At 35.5% G+C, this 22,486-nt stretch overlaps 1 pseudogene; it reads left to right on the top strand.

Moving 5' to 3' along the window:
- Positions 1-216: 216 nt before the first annotated feature.
- Positions 217-3,235, top strand: LOC106307236 (annotated as a pseudogene).
- Positions 3,236-22,486: the final 19,251 nt, after the last annotated feature.

The following is a 22,486-nucleotide window of genomic DNA, read 5'->3' as shown; positions in this document are numbered from 1 at the left end:
ATTATGAATTGTTTTCTCAACAAAAGTAATAAAATAATAAAAATAGAAAACAGGGAAAATAAAGAAGAGAAGAGTCTAAATTTAGTGAAAAGTCATTAATAATGATTTTCTTAAAGTCTATTTATAGACCATTTGCATTGGTAATTTCTTCTTCCTACACATTTACATTAATATTGAATTTAGTTGTACACACTATTTTGAATTCTGCGTGCGTAGATTGATATTGTTGACTTGGAGTCTTCGTCGACACAGTTGTCATGTTTGACATTATTGTAGGAGCCAGCCTTTGTGGTTGAAAATCAGTGGTAGTTTCTCAACTCCATCTTTTTTTTTCTTTGTGATAATTGTCACTCACAAAAATTAACTTGTGATTTTTTCTTTCTCAATAATTATTTCTTCTCTCTCGCTGCAGCAATGGGAAGTTGTTTATCGGTCTCCATGCCATGTGATCAAGCTGTGAATCAAGTCTCTCAATGTTTATCCGTCAATGGAAGTTACATCTACAACCTTTCCAAAAATCTTGAAGCTCTGCATAAAGAGATGGAAGTGCTCAAGGCAAAGCGAGATGATGTGCAAGCAAGGGTAAGCAGAGAAGAGTTTACAAGGCGTCGTAAAATGCTTGCTCAAGTCCAGGTATGGCTTAAGAATGTCCTCGACATCGAGGATGAATTTAAAGATCTAGTTAGTACTAGTACCGCTGAAGTTCAAAGGTTGTGTTGTTGTGGATTATGCTCCAAGAATGTGGAAATGAGCTACCGTTATGGCAAAAGAGTAATCCGGATGTGGAAAAGGGTTAAGAGTACCAGTTCACAAGGAGATTTTGATTTGGTGACTGAGGAAGTTCATGTAACTGAGGTTGAAGAGATGCCTATTCAACCCACAATTGTTGGTCATGAAGCATTGCTTGAGAGGGTATGGAACCGTCTCATGGACGATGGAGTTGGGGTTTTGGGTTTGTATGGTATGGGTGGAGTTGGCAAAACCACTCTTCTTGCGCAGATCAACAATATGTTTACTAAGGCAAGGGGCAGCTTTGATATTGTGATATGGGTTGTGGTGTCTAAGAGTTTAGACATCCTTAAGATTCAAGAAGACATAGCAAAAAAAATAGGGCTTTGGAATGAGGAGTGGGATAAAGAGAATGAGAACCGTAGAGCCCTTGACATACACAATGTTCTCAAGAGACGAAAGTTTGTGTTGTTCTTGGATGATATATGGGCGAAAGTGAATTTATCGACGGTTGGAGTCCCTTATCCGGATGTAGTAAATGGATGCAAGGTAGCGTTCACCACTCGCTCTAGAGGTGTCTGTGGACGCATGGAGGTTGATGAACTGATAGAAGTCAGTTGTCTAGGTCCCGACAAATCATGGGAGTTGTTCCAAAAGAAAGTTGGAGAAAGCACATTGAAAATCCATGCAGACATTCATCATCTCGCAAGACAAGTCTCTGGAAAATGTTCTGGCTTACCGTTGGCTCTTAACGTAATTGGGGAAACAATGTCATGCAAAAGTACAGTACAAGAATGGCGTCATGCAATGGATGTGTTGACGTTATCGGCGGCAGACTTTTCAAGCATGAAAGATGAGATTTTTCATATTCTCAAGTATAGCTATGACAGTTTAAATGGAGAGGTGGTGAAATCATGTTTTCTATATTGCTCCCTTTTTCCTGAAGATTATCTTATAGAAAAAGAGAGATTGGTAGATTATTGGATATGTGAAGGATTCATAGATGAAAGTCAAGGTAGAGAAAGGGCAATGAACGAAGTTTATGAGATACTTGGCACCCTTGTCCGCGCATGTTTATTGGTAGAAGGAGAAATGAAGAATATATCATATGTGACTGACTATGCATGATGTGGTTCGTGACATGGCTCTATGGATAGCGTCTGATCTTGGAAAGAATAAGGAGATATTCATTGTGCAAGCTGGTGTTGATTTACGCAATATGCCATATGTCAAGAATTGGAAAGGTGTGAAAAAAATGTCACTGATGCGTAATAATATTGAGAGGATATGTGGCAGCCTCGAATGCGCTCAACTTACAACTTTATTTCTTCAGAAAAACCAACCATTGGTACATGTTTGCAGTGACTTCTTCATGTATGTTCCAATGCTACTTGTGTTGGATCTGTCAGGCAATTTAGGCCTCTCTGAGTTACCACTGATTCATTTGGTATCATTGCGGTATCTTGATTTGTCACGAACAAGCTTGAGGCGATTGCATGTTGGATTACAAGAGATGAAAAAGCTAATCCACTTGAATCTGGAGTCCACACGGAAGCTTGTGAGCATTTCAGGGATATCAAATTTGCCAAGTTTGAGGTCACTTCGACTACAAGGATCCAACAAGACGCTAGATATGAGCTTACTGAAAGAGCTGCAACTTGTGGAACATCTAGAAAATCTAACCATTGAGGTCAGTTCAGGGATGGTTTTGGAGCAACTGTTAAGCTCTCACATGTTGGTGAAATGCATTCAAAAGGTAAGATTCAACAACCTTGGAGAATCAACGAAAGTATTGACTTTGCCAACTATGTGTGTTCTACGTAGGCTCAATGTATCAGGATGCAGAATGGGGGAAATACAGATTGAGAAGACAACTCCAAGTTTCCAAAACCTCTCCCGAATCGATATATGTGTTTGCTATCGTCTTAAAGATTTGACGTGGCTGGTGTTTGCTCCAAACCTTGTTGATCTTAGAGTTAAATACTCAAATCAATTGGAAGAGATTATAAGCAAGGAAAAGGCAGCAAGTGTTACAGGAGGACATGTTCCTTTTCAAAAACTAAGAAGCCTCTACTTATGTCATTCACCTATGTTGAAGGGCATCTGCTGGAGTCCTTCGTCTTTTCCATGTTTAAGCAGAATAAGCATTGCAGGTTGTCCGATGCTGAGAAAGCTTCCACTGGATTCTAATAGTATCGTCAGGTTTGAAGTATTTTTCATAGAATACAGAGAGGAAGGGTGGATCAAAGAGGTTGAATGGGAAGACGAAGCCACTCAACTACGTTTCTTGCCTTTGTGTAAGCTTGGCACCGACCCGACAATGACTCCAAGTAAATATGATAGCCATACTCAATCGATAAACAGTGTAGTTGTTCTAAGGCATCAGCCCAGTTAATCATTATTTTCAAAAATGGTCAGTGGACATACGTTCGTTGTTTTCAACTTTTGTGTAACTTCATAACATATAGTTTTATTTACAAATATTATAAACATACTGTTAACCTCATTTCATTTCACTGATATCAAAATCAGATTACAGAGTTATTACAAAAACTTAAAAGCAAATTATTACATGAGTATAAATAGGCGGCATATATATATATATATATAAACAATCATATTAACGATAATAAACTAAGAAGTAGATTTAACTATGTTTTCACTATGATCAATCTTTTTATATGAAAGTTGTGTGTGGATATATTTTCTCTATACAAACTCCAATTTGCACATCACAGTAGAAAACACAATATTTTAGTTAATATCTTTGAATAGTCAATTACTTGATACCAATAAGTTTGTATAGGGCTCAACAAAATATCCGTAAATTTTGGATCGATTCGTTATCCGTTTTTATTCGAACCGAAAAATCTAGATATCCGTAACTTTACTAAGCAAAGCAAATACTAATATGCAATATCCGTAAAAAACGAAGCAAATCACAAATACTAATATTTTTAAGAACGGATATCCGATATGATTCGTTATATGCATATATACATATATTTAAAGAGATATATATATATATATATAAGTTATATAAATATTATATTTTATAAAATATTTACAGTATTTTTATTTATTAAATTTATTATATTAGTTATTTGAATTTTAAAAAGTAAGTAACTTTCTATTTTTTAATAAAATATTTTTTTTTATATTATTTAGCGATTTTTTATTTATTTTAATTTTTATTTATTTTTACGGATCGAATTGGATATCCGATCAAAAATCTAAAATTTTCCGAATATTTGGGACACCGTATATCCGGCTGGCTACGAACATAATCAAATCGGATAATTGATTATTCGGACGATCACAAATACCTTCAAAAATCCGGATATCCGATTAGTGTTCACCCTTGTATCAGCTTCATCCAAACAAAAAAAATGTTTCTTTTATATTGATATTTGATCCCAAATAGACAGTAAAATAAATTGGCCTTCGATTTATTAACCTTCCATTCCAAAACTGCCAGATAACAAAGCCATGGTCACAGAAGCTTCAAGGTAGACTTGCAATTCGTTGTTTCTGTCCTAAATCAACTAGAAAGGTAAAGTTTGGTGGGTGTAATTTTAGATGGGTTATTATCAGTAGTAAATAATTAAATGAGATATTTGAATAAAAACGTGAAAGTGAAACAATTATCTATCTTATCTTACAACACTAAAAGGGGAATATGAGCACTCTCAACCTATCCACCTCCAAATTAAATCAACCAATTAGAAGACTTCAATATGCCACGTCTCTCACTCCAACCATAGATCGTTCAACGACGCCTCTTGCACTCCCATCAAAAAATTCATTTCTCTGCAATTTGCTGCTAAGGTGTATTAATGTCGACCCCCACTTTTCATTTAATTATGTTTTTACTCCTCTATTCACGAGAAATCGTTCCAATTCCCTTTATTTCTCCTTCGATATAAACTCATTCGAGTCTGTAGATTTTTCCAGCTTCTACCACTGGACAAAATACTTGCCTCCGGTTCTCCATCATTACACTGACGTGACGGATAAGCTCACACGCTTGGATCCGGTGACGTCGTCTGCCACCAAGGGTACACATCCTTAATCTGAGAGACTTCCGTGTGCTTGCATGTTTGATCCAAGATACTTCGTCAGAGACATGACTCTCTCCGTCGTATCCACCGCTATAGTTTTCTTCGTTTAATGTTGAGATTTTGGCCATAACACCCAATGTTTACGTGCTCGACAGTTTGAGAGTCTTGTCAAGCCAAAGGTATTGCTTATCATTTTAGTAGTGTTTTATATGAAATATGTTTTATGTCTGGTTGTGAATTTTGAATTGTTCAAAACAGATCCACTATATGCGACTACTGGACCTGGGATATGGAAAGTCACAGGTGCAAGGAAGTATCTCAATGAACAGAACCGAACGTTACTGTGAGAAATAGTCCCATATTTAGCACAATGGTTCTGGTTTGAATATATGCCTATGCAATGTTCTTCTCTCTAACTATTGTTCTGATTATTTTTATTTTCAGAGAAAGCACTTGCTCTTCTCCTATTAATTGTGATGAGAATAGTTACGTCATTACCAAGTTTAATGTCTACTTAAACGCATAATTTCACGGTAAGTCTTCACATAGTTAAATTTACGCATACCATATTAGTTGAACAAAAAATTGGGCATGCACAAGATTACATGGCTTAATTTGACTTACATATTTCATTTACTGTGGAGATTTTGATCCTTTGAGAGTTCAGTAACTAGAACCAGTTTTTTCATTCTCCATTTTCCATTTCATATGCTCAAATGGTTATCATGATCTGAGTTTTGGTCTCCAAAATTCTGTTACTCTGTATTTTCACTGAACCTTTCATCTACTACCGATATTACATACAGTTCAGTTCATTCTTGATTTTTTTTAATTCTTGCAGATTGGTGAATATCCGTGATAAAGATGGTTTTGATTCGTTGATGCCTCATATGAGATAATTTTTAATTCAGAGGTACTTTGGAGGTTGAAGGTCCCCAAGAATTATGGTGTTGATTCCGGTGGCAAGTCTTGGATCTCATGTTACAAAAGAAACTTGATCCGGGATGCTAAGCCTCTGATTAAATAGGAGCCTCTAAAGATACATATACATGATGTTGGTACAAGAAAGATTACCGAAAGCAGAATAAAAATTTCCATGCTTTTGCCATGGAAGCTGACAAAGCCTTTCATGAGGAGTATAAGGTCAAGAAGAAGAGGCAGCTATTGTCGTATGCAGCATGGGTATGGGAAGAGATATTGTCGTCTGAGATAAATCACGTCCATGAAAGGAAGTGGAGGCTAAAGCAATGGCTAGGGAAATATGAAGAATAGCTTGAGAGGAGAATCTGATTCAAGGGTTTAATATAGCAGACTGGCTGAAGGGGAGTGATAGAGAGAGGGGACTTTGTTGTTATGAAGATGGCTGGTGAAGAAACCGAATTTAATCTTGACCCTGAGGCTGATCAAGACCGGAGCGAATTTTCTTATTGTGAATTGTTCCTTACATGCCATTATAACAGGTGACAAAGATGTTGATATAGATGCCAAAAACGAGAGGTAAGTACTATTACTAAGCTGAAAAATTAATTATGTTCTCATAACTACTCGCGAGATGTTATAAAAGTTGTAACCACTTTTGCCATTTTATGTGAATGATAGATGTTTGTTGAAGAAGTAATGCAGTTAGTGGAAATTAAACCTCTTAAAAACTCTATACTTGGCATTCCTCGAGTTAATGGCCATTTGCCAGAATAGAGGAAAAAGCTTACTATTTCAGTTGAATTAGTAGCTCTTTCTTTAATCTTCATGGAAGAGCCTACATCTGGTATGCAAGGGCTGCCGCCATTGTTATTCTTAGGGCATCACATTTTCAAATCCGTCGATGAGGTTTGCCCATGGAATACTCTTCTTTTGAGTCCCGAAACCAGAATACATTTGACAAATCATCTTTGGATTAATGCAAGAATGCAACTTCTGCTGATGAAACGAGGAGGGTAAGTTATATATGCTGGAAGTCTAGGGCATCACTCAAAAAAACTCATCAAATATTTGAGGTAGCCTCATGGCCCTCATCCGTCTTTATATATTGGGATTCTCCATTTCCTGGCCTTACTAATTTGTAATACATATTCCATATTTCTTGCAGGCTACTGAAGGGGTTCCGGACGGACACTATCCTGCCACGTGGAAGCTTGATGTCACCACTTTTTCAAGGAAGTCAAAAATGAACTTTGACTTTGCTCAAATATTTGACAACTTAAGGTGCAGAGAACAAGATCAGTGAAGAACAGAAACAACTTCATGGGAAACGAAGTCGACCAAAGGGAGGATTTGATTACTATGCCATTCATCCTCAGTATCAGTTCGTTTTGAACTTATAGCTCTCTAACTAATAGTTCACTTCGAGTCTCACTCCTCACTCCTCTCTCCTCAGATCCTTCGTTGCTAACTCCTTCGCTGGCCTCTTTTGGACCATCACGTTTGCTTCCATCATCTACCAAAATTATTTCTTGACTTTAATCATAATCGTTGACTAATTCAAGTTAGTGAGAAGTATACTATTATTCGTTTGAAATAAAAAAACATTTAACTAAATATAATATATAGTTTCAACTACCCACAATATTAATAATATAATAAAGAAATTTCAGATAAAGTATACTATTATTCGTTTTGAAATAAAAAATATTTAACTAAATATAATATATTGTTTCAACTACCCCCAATATTAATAATATAATAGAGAAATTTCAGATTATGAATCTGTTTGACTATATGTCAGTATTAAAAAGTAAAATAAAGTATTTTTAATACATAAAACTTTGTAAGATCATTTACACGTGCGGAAGCTCAAAACCATCGTATCATATTCTCTCTGCAAATGTGGAAGTTAAAGCAAATCCGACTTCTTATTTTTACATCTACCTAATGGTCATTTCTGTGAAAAATTATATACAAGAAAAAGCAAGATATATTATTGTTTTTAAAAATTATGATATATTATCATTTATTTAGTTAAATGGTTTAATTCTACATCATAATATGCATTTTAATTAAATTTTCTTCAAATATATAAAGAAAAAAAATATTTTTTAATATATATATACATATATATATATATATATATATATATATATATGTGTGTGTGTATATATCATAATCCAACCCAACAAATACTTATGATGATATACTATTACACGTTGGAAAACTATTTTCACTTTGGTTCAAATTTTTTTCATAAGTAAAGGTAAATTAATATTTGTGTTGATATATTGACTAAGAAAGTTATCGCATATCAAACCTACTGAAGTTTTGTTTATTTTTTTCTTCACTTTTTAAAATATTTTGTAATATTTTATAACACAATTTAGAGAGGGAATTTTTTAAAAAGGTTTTGACAAATTATACTTGGAGAGTAAATAAAATAACATAATAAAATATTTTACTGATCAACAATATTTACATAGCATAAAAATATAAGCAGACAATCTTCGCGTAGCGCAGATTAAGCTCTACTTAAAGTAGAAGTACTTTAATCTTTTGTTTGGCAACATAGATATCAGTTAAAACAATAGTGATGTTTGGAAACATGGATAGCAGTAAGTTAGGAAAAAAAAGGAATGAGATTATGCTATTTAAAAAAGGGAAAATTTCATATAATAAATCATTATTTAAATAAATAAAAAAATATCTTCTTCATTAAGTGGCAAAAGACTCTTATACCCCTGTTCTCTATATATATAATAAATCATTATTTAAATAAATAAAAATAAATAAAAATAAATAAAATTTATGTTTTCGTATTATACTTTTTCAAATTCAAACTTTTTTATAATTTTTTTTCAATTTTTTTTAAATTTTTTTTTCAAATTTTCCTTTTTCAAATTGAAAATTATGTTTGAAATAAAAAATCATTATATTTTTAAAGTATTTATTTATATATTTATTAGAATCATATATTTCATATTCCAAAAACCCTACCCCCACCGCTCACGGCTAATGGTCCACCCACGCTTGCTCTCTCGGCCCGTGGGCCCATCCTGTTCCAACGGTCGGTCCGTAAATTTTCTAAGGTTCGAAATCATTGTTTAATGGCCCTTCAATCACCACATGACCTTTCCTCGTGCTTTGGCCTCACTCACACGGTATCGCGAATCACTTGCCGATAGGTCACCCATCCTTTCACTACTCCAGTCCAAGCATGCTTAACTCTGGACTTCTAAACGGATGTGTGACAGAAAAGGTAAGTCAACTTTGGTGACATAGGTAGCCAAATCAATTCTCTTAAGCCTTTCCACATATCATAACTCGAGATGTTACAATTCACCCCCTCTCAAAGAATGCAACGTCCTCGTTGCGCCCCACGACAGGTCTCAAGACGCCTCTCGGGTTAGAACCGAGACAGCTAACCAGTTCTGATACCACTTATAACGCCCCGACCGCCCACGGCTAATGGGTCATCCACGCCTGCTCTCTCGGCTCGTGGGCTCCATCCCGTTCCAACAGCCACTACAAAAAAAGTATACATTGATAGCACATTATTATAGCACGTTTTACCGAACTGCTATCGTAAATGATTTAGAAATTTCCGTATTATATAATAACATTAGATAAACGCTATGATAGAAAAAAACCTAAAAAGCATTTAATTAATGCTATTTTAAGAATTACGTGAGAGGGAAAAATAAAATCACCGGTTTCACCAGTACTTAGCGGGAATTTAGATTTAAGCGCCAAAAAATATTATTTAAGCGGCTTAATAAAACTACGAAAGACTTATAATAGCATTTTTATAATGCTAAGAAAAGCTATTTGAACCCCTAAACCTTAAACATGGTTTTAAACCCTAAACACTAAACACAACCCTTAAAACTCTAATCTTTTTATATTATAACTTCAAATCTTAAAATTAAACTTAAAATTTAATCTTCTTGATCTTAAACTATAATTTCCTAACCACATATCCTTAATCTTTAATCAATCTCTATATCCTAAATCATAACTTCAAACATATATTATACATTATGTGTAAACATACAAACTTTTTAAATGATGACCAAACTTAAATATTAATTCTTAAAATAAATATCAATTTATTATGTTCAAAAATAACATTAAACTTAAATTCCAAAGTACAAAATATAAAATATTAAACTTTACTTTTAGATCTTATCTTCAACCCAAATCCCCTTACTCAAAACTTTATATGAAAATTTATAAAGAGTATTTTCTTGCTACGATTTACCTACGAAATTTTTTGTAGGTCTTTATAAAATAGCCACGAAATGCCACGGTTTTTTTGTACATGCTTAAAACCCTAAACCCTAAAATTCTTTTAAACCCTAAACCCTAATTATAAACCTTAAAACTCTGTTTTTTCATAATTTAACTTAAATCTTAAATTTAAATTCATAATTTAATTTCAAATCATAATTTAAACCCCAAATACTATATTCCAACCTCTTACTCAAAACTTTATATTCCATATACACTAAACTTTACTATACATAAAATACTCTAAATATAAACTTCAAAACTAAAATTTTGAAAATTTAACTACAAAACTTAGACCTAATATTCAAATCTAATATTTTCATACTTTGATCCAAAATCTTAAATCATAGTCTTGATATTAATCAAATATTTTCAAACTTAAACATCAATTCTTAAAATAAATATAAACTTATTATGTTCAAAAAAGAGAACTCTAAACTTAAATTATAAACTCGAAAATACAAAATTTTATATAAGGTATAACTAAGAAAAATTACTTAGAAAACAAATTATCAAATATTTAAGAACAAAACAAAAATAAAAATAGAAAAAGAAAGACAAAATTTCTGGCCAATCAGATTCAAATACATAGATCACACTCTTAACCATTGGATTAACTTAGATCTAAAGGTATAGATTTATTCAATTTAATTTTTATTTTTTTCTTCTCTCTCACGACAGATCTCATCTCATCTCTTTCTCTGCTTTTTTTTCCCCCGATTCAGTCTTCTCTCTTCACTCTAACCTCTCATTCTCATATCTCATATCTCTCTTCTCTCTCATCTCTCTCAACGCCTCTCTCATCTCGCCCATCTCTCTCAACGTCTCTCTCATCTTACCACCACCGTGTCTCCTCCTCGTCTCACCACCACCGTTTTCCCCCTTGTCTCACCACCACCACGGTCGACGTCTCTCTCTCTCTCTCTCTCTCTCTCTCTCTCTCTCTCTCTCCGCATCTGTGTATCTCCTTCTCTCTGTTGCTTTATTACGAATCTGATTTTGTTTTGTTTTTGGTAAAGATAGGTGGAGGATCCAAGGTTCATGGTGGCTGGAGGAAGCAAGGTTCATGGCTGCTGGAAGAGGGACAAGGCTATGGAGGAGGCGGCAGGAGTTTTTTCTTTAGGTTTAGGTTAGGTTTGGTTAAGTGTAAACCGAGTTAGGAAAATTGTAGTGGTCTGATTTTATTTTTTAATTTCTGGTTTAGTTTTGTAAACCAGAATTAATCTGTAAACCAAATTTAATTTATTAATAAAATTTATTTTATTTTCAGTTACAAAATAATTTTCGATTTAATTTATAATTATTTAACTTTTAACTAATTAATTAATCCTAATTAAATATTCAAAATAATTTTTAATTGTTATATTTCTAGTTATAGCTTTATATCAATGTCATTATATGTACATCATAACACGAATCAGAAGCTATAGTTAAGTTAATAATATCATATAAGTGTTGCTATCGTATCTGTATATTTCGTAGCGTTCAGAAAACACTATCGTAGGAGGGGTACCTATAATGGCTGCCGCATACATAGCATTTGTGAATTCGCTATCAAACATCTACTATAGCATATTTCTCGCGCTAACAATGTACATATTTCTTGTAGTGAGCCAGTCCATAAATTTTCTAAGGCTCAAAATCATTGTTTACTGACCTTCCAATCACCACATGTCCTTTTCCCGTGCTTTGGTCTCACTCGCACGGTATCGCGAATCATTTCCCGATAGGTCACCCATCCTTTCACTACTCTAACCCAAGCACACTTAACTCTGGAGTTCTAAACGGATGTGTGACAAAAAATGTAAGTCAACTTTGGTGACATAGGTAGCCAAATCAATTCTCTTCAGCCTTGCCACATATCACAACTCGGGAGGTTACGTATACTTGCACAGTTTCATGATTTTGCTTGTTAAGAAAGTACAGTTTCATCGGTTTCAGAAACCTGCAACTCTTCAGGCTGCCTACTTCGGGGCGATAGATCACCAGCTGCTGAAGCCCTTTAAATTCACCTCACAACTGTCACGCTCCCAAGCTTGCAGACCTCGGAGGAAAATTACACTTGGCGGGTCAACGACACCTCCTTGGACAGTTTCTCGACAAAACACACATGGGAAGTTCTTCGCCAACGTGGTCCCCTGCAACTTTGAGCACCCAACGTATGGTTCAAAGGAGCTATCCAAGACATGCATTCCTAATAGCATCAGTAATGCATGTGTTCTCACATGTGTTGTTAGATTAATTAAATAGAAAAAAACAGAGGAAAGAGGAGAAAGATAGAAAAACAGAAGGAGAAAAATTGTTCAGCTGCTCACGTACGAGATACATAACTACTTTTATGAGAATTTTTTTTCTACATATGTCTTCTCTTAATTGGTTTCTTTTTTATTTGTATTTATAATTTAATTAAAAGTAAAATATAATAATATTTTACATCTAAACTGCTCTCTTTAGGTACTACACCAATGATGATGGTCTAATGTGGGTGGCTTAGTTTGATAGACTTCCTACTAAAGCTCAGCATGCATCACGGGGCTTGAACACCTCCACTCTATGTTGTCTCGTATGGGATCAGACTCGGCTGGACTAAAGCCCACTAAGCAAAGACTTGGGGAGCCACAATTTATTAAAAATTTAGGGGCATATTGTTTAACAATGTGTCTTTGGTCTAATGGTTCTTACTCCTCCAGGCCCGGGTTCGAATACGCCTTAGACAGTTTTTTGTTCGTCTTTAATAAAGACAAATTGCCAATAACTAAAAGATGTGATAATAACTAAATTATTTGATCGTAAGATTCATTACCTTTTCTAAAAAGATTTATTTTCCTTATATATTATATTAAATAATAAAATACATAAATTACAATAACTACTTGTGTTATTTACCCTAACAATTGATGTTCTATCTCCCTTTCTTTTTGAACCTTCTTGTTTATTCTTCTCTGCAGATCAATCATACTCCACCTTCTCTGAATCTTATGTAAGTTTTGCCTTTTCCTTTATTTATTTTGTTTTTGTTGACTTTTGTAAAAAAAATCTGAAATTTGCTTAAACTACAATTCTTATTTTTTCTGTTATCTAAATTGTGTTTTTCTTTTTAATGTTTTTGAATGGTAGTCTGTAGAGAATGCTTCCAGGAAATAGAAGTAGAAATCAATCAAGTGGAGCTAAAAATAATAAGAAAGCCAGACAAGACGAAGTGATAAAATCTCAAGCTAATGATTTGCTTAAGTATGTCACAAGAAAAAGTTCTAAAGCTGATGAAATTTGTAAAACTGAAGAGGACAAAGAAGATGAAGAGCTTGGTTTTGAAGATGTTGATGAGAAGAGTGAAGAAAAAACTGCTAGGGATGATGCAGATTGTATGACTATTGACAAAGACAATTTGGGAATGAGAATGAAAACATAGACTCCCAAGAGAAAGCTGATGATATTAAAAGCTTCCATGAGGATGTTGATATGGATGATCTTGGGAATTGGAAGAAAATTGAACAGAGAATGAGAGATTATTTGGTTGAAAGAGGTCTACCTACAAGACCTTCGGTTGATTATCCTTTTCCAAGAGATGGTATTGGAAGATGCTTCACTTATTCATGTTATTCAAGAAGAATGATAGTAACCAGTTAAACGCGGAAGAAATTTTTAGGATCAATTATTTCATTAATATAGTGGATCAAGCTATAATGTCACTTGGGGTTAGATTCGAGCAATTTCAGCGGTACAAATAAATGTTTTGGTTTTGTTTGGTTTGAAAAGGCTAAAGTCAGCAAAAGATGATGAGTTCATGATATATTGTGTCAAGCTTGAAGCTTCTCTAGAGCATGATGGGCACTTTGATGTAGATGGAAAATATTTGCTTATGGAACTTCAATATCTAAGAGGAATGTTGCCAAAGAAAATTACAAAGACGATCAAGATGTTGAAATTTCTAAAAAGAATGGATGGTTGTTATCCAAACATACGGATTGCTTATTGTATATTACTAACCATTCTGATTTCAGTTGCTTCTGCAAAAGAAGTTTTTCAAAGTTGAAGCTCATAAAGAATTATCTACGTTCGACTATGTCCGAGGAGCGTTTGAATGGACTGTCGATGATATCAATAGAGCATGAATTAGTGGAAAAACTTGATTATTTGAAGTTGATAAATGATTTTGCAGGGAAAAAAGCAAGAAGGGTTATCTTTCATGAATAATGTATTACTTCTTTTAACATTTTATTCTATGAGAACAATTTAGAGATTAATAATATTTACATTATCGAATTATATATTCATATTTTTTAAGGAAAAAAAATTATAGTTAGGGGCAGCATATTGGGAGTGTGCTTTTGGCACCACAGATGTCCGGACCGGCACTGTATGGGATATATGTTTCAGGTTTCCGCACTTGGAATGCTTTATCGGATTGGAAATCATTCTCGGACTCCTCCTCCTCTCTGAAGCTCCTAAAGCGTCTAGTTTGTCAGGCTGCAGCCTACTGCGTACGGTCAGAGAGGAACAAACTCCTACATTACAACATCTCCACACCACCAGGGACCATCTCCAAGCTGTTAGACAGGTTCATAAGGGATGATGTTCTGTCCAAGAGGAATAAACAGAGCAGTGGCCTTATGCAGCACTGGCTAGTAAATGATTAATCTATTGACGTGAAATCTCATTTCTCTTGTAAAAGTCTAGAAAAAATTGGCTCTATAACCATAAGAAAAAGAAAAAAAAAATTAACAAACTAACCATCCTTCCCTTCTCTCTCTTCTTTTTTCTTCCTATATCTCTCTAGCCTATGGTTAGCTTTCTAATTTTAATATATTTTCTGGTTATTTCATTCTTCCCCCTAAAATCTATGTGCTTTACCTTGTTTTTATTCTTTTTGCCAAGGTTAGAGTAAAATCTTTTGTAACAAGTTACAAACTCTTCCCATTTTATGGAATTCAAATTTTGGCCAAAAAAGGTACAGTTTCGTGATATGTGGTGATTATAATTTTATCAAGAAAAATACATCACAACTCGTTTCAACATTATGTATTACTAATCAAATAAAGACCACCAAGTTATTACTAGATCGTCGAAGGCACAAAATACCAAAATGATACCTAAACAAAAATTGAATAAACTGAAACCAAAAATATGAGTGCATTCGGGAAAAAGAAGAAGAAGAAAACAAATGATCCGCAACTGGATAAACTAAAACCAGAAAATGAATGCATTCTGAAGCAAAAAAAAAAAACAATGTATATGTTCTATCAACCTGTAATTACACGCATTTGAACATGGAAGAGAAACTGTATTGTCACGTGTGGTTTATCCATTCCGGGTATTGGGCTGAATAACTGAGGATTGGGCCGAGACATGAATTGTGGAGGCTCAGGTGAAGTTCAGTTATTTGGAGAGTCCAAAAGTTATACTCTTGTGTTTTGATCTGAAACTTGCAAGGTGTGAGCTGCGAGTGGTCAAGGAAGCATCCCATGTGATGGGTTGTTAGGAGATTTTGTGATCTGACAAAAGAGAGGCGTCATCGAATCTACCTGAAGAGCTGAGTATAAAAGGAGCAAAGATAAGTCAGAGCAAGGTGGAGCATCATTTACGTCATAAAGAGATCTTAGCTTGAGAGGGTGAGTGAAACACGGGATAGTATCTCTGTAACTAAGATCATTTGGTGAGTGACAGAGAGCTCGATCCATCTTGTATCTTTTCTCCCGAGACGTACCAAGGCTGTGTCGTTTATTTCCTGCAAACAAACACAAACCAAACGTAGCATATGAATATCAACTAAAACATGAACTAGTAAATCGAATCAGAACGTTTAAAACCACTACAAGTGGTATCAGAGCCGTGTTTACGGTTTAAGGAGTTTTCAGATCTGAGGTGATCCGGGTTATCACTCATATATCTAATCAGTTTAAGGAATCTCTTACTGATTAGCTCTGTGTTAGGATCACCCGTAATAGATCTGAACACCTGTGTGGGATTTCTTGTTGGGTTTCTAGATCTACTGGTTTTCTTGGATTTATCTGGTATTCTGGTTGTGAGATCTACGGGTATTTTGTTATTTGCTGTGGGATTATGTGTCTGTGTGATTTCAGGTTCTGATCAAGCTTGGAGTTACTAGTCATGGAGCCTACAAAAGGGAGGTTTGAGGTGGAAAAATTCGATGGAGACGGGGATTTTGCTTTATGGAAGCATAAGGTGTTGGCTCAGTTCGAGATTCTTGGCTTGGATTCGGTTCTCGAACCGGTTGCAGAGGATACTAAAGGGAAGGGTGTGGCTTGAGATGATTATGAGACTAAAGGAGTAACTCGAGATCCTAAATGGCTGGAGAAGGATCGAAGGGTTAGAAACTTACTAAGCATGAGTCTTAGTGACATGGTGCTGCGTAAAGTCATCAAGTTTATGACAGCTCTAGAGATGTAGACCGCACTAGAGTCTACATATCAAATCAAGTCTCTACCTAATAGGTTCTACTTGAAGCAACGGTTCTATAGCTATAAGATGGATGAAGAGAAGAACCTTGATAAGAATCTGGACACATTCACCAAGCTGGTATCTGATATGGCAAGCCTTGATGTAGAGCTCAGTGAGGAGGATCAAGTTGTCATACTTCTAAACAGCTTACCTAGAAGATTTGAACCGTTAGTTCATACGTTGAAATACGGCAGAGATCAAGACACTATATCACTCAAGGATATAACTAGAGCAGTGTACTCTATTGAGCTTGATATGAAAGCCAAAGGTGGAAATGTGTCCTCAGGTTCCAATAGCGAGAGACTGTATTTCCAGTCTAGAGGAAGACCTGAAAAGAAGAATACATCAAAGACTAAGTTCAATAACAGAAGCAAGTCTAGACCAAAGACAAAAAGAACTTGTTGGACTTGCAGAGCTGAAGGTCTGAAAAGGATTGTCCTAAGAGAAGCAGTCAAGGAAATTCTCTGAAGCTGAAGCAAGTATTGGGAAAGCTCTTGACACCGATCATGTAATGCTGACAGCTTCGGGAAAGCTAAGTAGAGAAGGTTGGGTACTAGACTCGGGATGTTCATATCACATGACCTTCAGAAAGGATCTTATGTTTGACACTGAAGAAATCGATGGGGGAAAGATTTTGATGGGAAATGATACTTATTGTGAAGTTACGGTTATTGGAAAGGTAAAGATAGTCAATTATAACAAGTCGACTGTTATATTGACAGAAGTAAGATATTCTGCTACAGCAAGAAGGAATCTGATCTCTTTGGGACAGTTAGAAACTCTTGGATGTTGGTTTCAGTCAAAGGACTACAGATTGAAAGTCTTCAAAGGAGAATCAGAGGTGCTAGCAGCAGACTACAAAGATACCTTGTACTTCCTCGACGGTGTTCCTATTAAGGAAGAAGCTAATGCTGGAGTGGTTGAGTTAGACAATACTACTTTGTGGCATAGTCGTTTGGGTCACATGAGTGTCAGAGGGATGCAATGTCTGGTAAAAGCAGGTTTATTCAAGGTTGCTGATATCAAAGAGAAAGAAGACTGCGAACATTGCATCCTCGGGAAAATTCCACAAGGTATTCTTCAAGAAGGGGAAGCATAATTCAGAAGAACCATGGTCTTATGTTCATTCTGACTTGTGGGGCTCTCCTAATGTTACCCCAAGCATGTCTAAGTGTCAATACTATATCTCTTTTGTGGATGATTTTTTTAGAAAAGTTTGGGTCTACTTTCTGAAGACGAAAGATGAAGCATTTTCAAAGTTTGTGGAGTGACTGGCTCTAGTCGAAAATCAAAGCGGGAAGAATCTTAAAGCTCTAAGGACCGATAATGGTGTCGAATACTGTAACAAGAGGTTCGATGATTTCTGCAAAGGAAAGGGCATTCTAAGACACAAAACGTGTCCTTATACCCCAGAGCAAAATGGGTTGCGGAAAGACTTAATCGTACTATACTTGAGAAGGTTAGAAGTTTGTTGAGTGAAATTGGCTTAGGAGAAGCGTTTTGGGCTGAGGCTTCATCTACGGTGGTGTACATGATTAATAGAACTCCATCCATACTGCTTGAGTTTAAAGTCCCTGAGGAAGTGTGGTCAGGAAGAGCACCCGAGTATGAACATATGAGACGTTTTGGATGTCTTGTTTATTATCATATGGACCAAGGAAAGTTGAAACCTAGAGCTAAGAGAGGTATATTCATGGGTTATCCGCAAGGAGTTAAAGGTTACATGATATGGAATCTAGAAGGGAAGAAGATAGTGGTGAGTAGGAATGTATCTTTCTACGAGAATGTTGTCTACAAGGATATTAATGACACATCGGTAATTCATGTCCAGTCAGAGAAGAGTAGAAAACAAGCTACTTTTCTTCTTCCCAAAGGTGGAGTTTCTTTGACTGATGATCATGAAGCTGAATCCGAAAGTGAGTCCGGAAAGGAGGAAACTCCTAAGGACTTAAGGAATTATATGCTGGTCCGAGATAGGCAGAAACGTACTATTAAACCTCCTAGTAGGTATGATGACGGAGATGTGGTTTATCCATTCCGGGTATTGGGCTCAATGACTTAGGATTGGGCCGAGACATGAATTGTGGAGGCCCAGGTGAAGTTCAGTTATTTGGAGAGTCCAAAAGTTATACTCTGAGTTTGATCTGAAACTTGCAAGTGGTGAGTTGCGAGTGGTCAAGGGAACATCCCATGTGATGGGTTGTTAGGAGATTTTGTGAGCTGGCAAAAGAGAGGCGTCATCGACTCTATCTGAAGAGCTGAGTATAAAAGGAGCAAAGATAAGTCATAGCAAGGTGGAGAATTGTTTACGTCATAGAGGGATCTTAGCTTGAGAGGGTGAGTGAAACACGGGATCGGGGTTTACCTTTTCAGTGAGATTTCATAGTATCTCTGTAACTAAGATCATTTGGTGAGTGACGTGAGATTGGTGAGTGGTGAGTGACAGAAAGCTCGACTCATCTTGTATCTTTGCTCCCGAGACGTACCAAGGCTTAGTTAACAGCCTTGGGAACTCTATTTCTCTGTGTCGTTTATTTCCTGCAAACAAACACAAACCAAACATAGCATATGAATATCGACTAAAACATGAATTAGTAAATCGAATCAGAACGTTTAAAACCACTACATGTATGAACAATCCTTAAGCTATATGTTATGTTATTTTAACCAAACCAATTCAAAAGGTGTGAGAAATGCAATAGACAATGGTAAAAGGAGAAAACATGGTAGTGAAAGTGGAGGATCTACAAGCTAGTGATCTCTGGTTCTCTCTAATTTTGTATTGTTTTTCTGTAGTTTCAAAAGCTATCTTGCTAACTAAAGTGTGAGCCAAAGCTCATGAAACACTAAGCGTATAAATTTATTTAAAAGTTGTAAACATCAAAATTTGGTATGTTATATGTTACGAGCAATTTTTTAAAATATATTTTAGGTGGTCAACTACATAGAACCAGACCTGCTTAATATTGTTTTATCTCTGCTTTTGCAAACTGTATGATCTTCATGATCCATAGCCGATAATTTCTTATTCAGCATTTTACATGGAAATCTTTTTTAAACAAAAAAAAAAAAAAAGAGAGAAACTAGGCCAAAAGCATACAATTTCGTAACAGAAATGCACAAAACACTACAAAGCAAGGGAATTCATCTAACAGTAAATATGGGACACCTAAAAGCAACTCCAACGCTTAAGTTCTTAATAAGTTTCTAGTGATTAAAGAAAATAAAAATATTAAGAGAGTATGAGAGAGAGTGTGGAAGAGTTATAATTTAAAAACTTTTTGTATACTGTCTAAATCCTCGTATAGCACCTGTCACTTTATTATTGATTCAATTAATATTAGAAAGCTTGAATGTACTTAGGTAATTAAAATGTTAATATAATTTTTTTAAAGAAACTATAGCAGTTTGTTACCGATAATGCTGCTCTAACAATCAAATAAGTTTATTAGAAATTAATTATTAAAACTGTGTACAGTTATAATTTATAGTCATGATACAGAATTATTAAAGAAGTAATAAAAGGGAGTTAGAGTAGGAAGATGGACATCGAAAGTTAGCGTACGGCGTTGGTTTCTGGCAGACAAGGCGCCTTTATTACTTATGATCGAAAAACCTTCTTCGATCTAATCAACTATTACACACATCCTCATCCAATCAACTCTCATAAAAATGATAAAATCAAAAGACTCTTCTCACTGGTCTTCCAGCTTGTTACCATTAAATAAAAAGGTTATCGTCCGATTTCTTGGACCATTATTATTATAACCTTGTCTCATGTACTTGTAGATTACAACCTGTATTATTTATTCTTTATGTTTTTACACCATTTATCATAAACACAAATTTATTCTTCATAAAAACGATTATTTTTTTCTTTTTCTTGTATCCGTGAATATTTGGCAAGCCGAGACCAAACCGACTAATTTTTTAGGTGTATGCCTACTGACACCAGACAAACAGACGTGGTTGTTCGCAATGAGAATTAGATAGTCATATCGCCTGATCACACAAACAAACATAACTAAGATGTAGGTTTCGAACTCGGGGTGATTAGAACATAGCTCTAAGTGTTGCCTCCACAAATGACCAATTCATAGTATCAAAGGCTTTGGAGATGTCTAAGTTTGATGTGGATCTAGACAACACTGGTGGATTATGATAATCCTTCACCAATTCAGTCACCAGTAATACGTTCTCATGGAGCAACCGACCTTGAATAAAATCACATTGATTTTGCTCTATTTCTTGAGGGAGGACTGCTTTAAGTCTATAGGCCATAATAAGAGAAATTATTTTGTAGATCATATTGCATCACACAATTGGTCTGAAGTCACTCATCCCACATCACTTGTTGTTTTAGGCGCCAGTGATAGCATAGTGGCATTTATACTCCGAGGCAGAAAGCCAGATAAGAAAAAGGATTGCACGGCAGTTATAAGATCCTTTCCAACAACTGTCCAAACGGCTTTATTGAACTCCATAGGAAAATCGCTGGGTCATGGGGCCTTGTTTGCTGGCATTGAGAAGAGGGGTAGCTTTAAGTTTCTCACCTTACACCGAAGCAACCAGTGATGCAGCCTCAACACTAGAACAACGATAATCCAAAACCTCTTCCAAATAAGCTTGGGATAGCTTGTCAATCCCAATATCATGTGCCTGTGGAAAATTCTCATAGTAAGAGACAACTTCTTTCTTAATGTGTACCAACGCAGTAAGAACTCTAGCATCAGCGGTGACTAGCCTTCTTAATGTATTGGAGTTTCTGCTTTGGCAAGTCTTGTGGTAAAAATTTGTATTGCGATCACCCAGATCCAACCATTGAACGCTCGATTTCTGATAGAAAAATTGTTCCTCGCTGCCTGAGATGTGGTGCCAATGCTCCCAAGCATCTGAAGCCTTCTCAAAAGTAAAGGTGTGCGGATGCAGCATCGCATCAGCTTGTTTGGGACAAAGATTATCATAAGCTTGCTTTTCTCGAGTCAGCAGATTCCCATAAGCTTTCCTATTTAATCGCCTCAAATCTCATTTCAACATTTTCAACTTATCATGAAATCGCTTCAAAGTTGAACGAGAATGGTATAACGGGGGCGTCACATTCCAAACTTGATTGACTACCTCTATAAATAATGGATGATTTGCCACATGAGTAAACAAATTAAATGGCTTAGGATTCACCGACCCAGCTGAACGCAACATAGTGGCCATTCTAGCATGATCCGAAACTCCACCCTCTTCAAACAGCACATGAGACTGTTGGAACTTTGAGATCCAACAATTATTACCCATGACTCTATCCATCTTTTTATTTATAGGATTGTTGTCCCGACTATTCGTCCACGTGAACAGCGGACCAGACTGAGCAAGATCAACAAGATCACAAACATTACTATGTCCTGAAATTCTCGAATCACAGCTGTTTCACCTGCTGCCTCCAGATCTAAAGTGCTCTAGAGCTGATAGGGTAACATTAAAGTATTATTATCCAAGGATTGATTCCACTTGCCACCAATCTCGAAATTGTTTCCATATCCCTCCACAATTCTCTTCTCTCAATCATGCAATTGGAAGCATAGACAATTGAACTAACACTACAAGAAAACAGCGGCATACTGAGGGAAAAAATCGTCGGTATGTCGTCGGAATAACGCTATTCCGACGACATACCGACGAAAAAAGTTCTCGGAAATAACTCCTCGGAAATTCATTTTTTCTCGGAAATCCCTCGGAAATTTCCGACGGAATTCCGAGGAAACCCTATTTCCTCGGAATTTCCGAGGACCACAAGTTCGTCGGAAATTCCTCGGAATATTCCGAGGAAAATGTCGTCGGAATATTCCGAGGGATAAACTTCCTCGGAATATTTCCAAAATTAAAAAAAAAATTATAAATTTATTTTTTAAATTGAAATTCAAAAATATAAAATTAAAATTAAAATAGAAAACATATTTAAAATACAAAAAATAATAAAATAGTTTTTATAAATAAAAAAATGTTTTATAAATACAAAATTAGTTTTAATA

This window comes from Brassica oleracea, chromosome C8, assembly GCF_000695525.1.
Source record: "Brassica oleracea var. oleracea cultivar TO1000 chromosome C8, BOL, whole genome shotgun sequence".
NCBI classification, from domain to species: Eukaryota; Viridiplantae; Streptophyta; class Magnoliopsida; order Brassicales; family Brassicaceae; genus Brassica; species Brassica oleracea.
The sequence above is the reverse complement of the archived record's forward strand: the minus strand, read 5'-3'. Positions and strand labels throughout refer to the sequence as shown.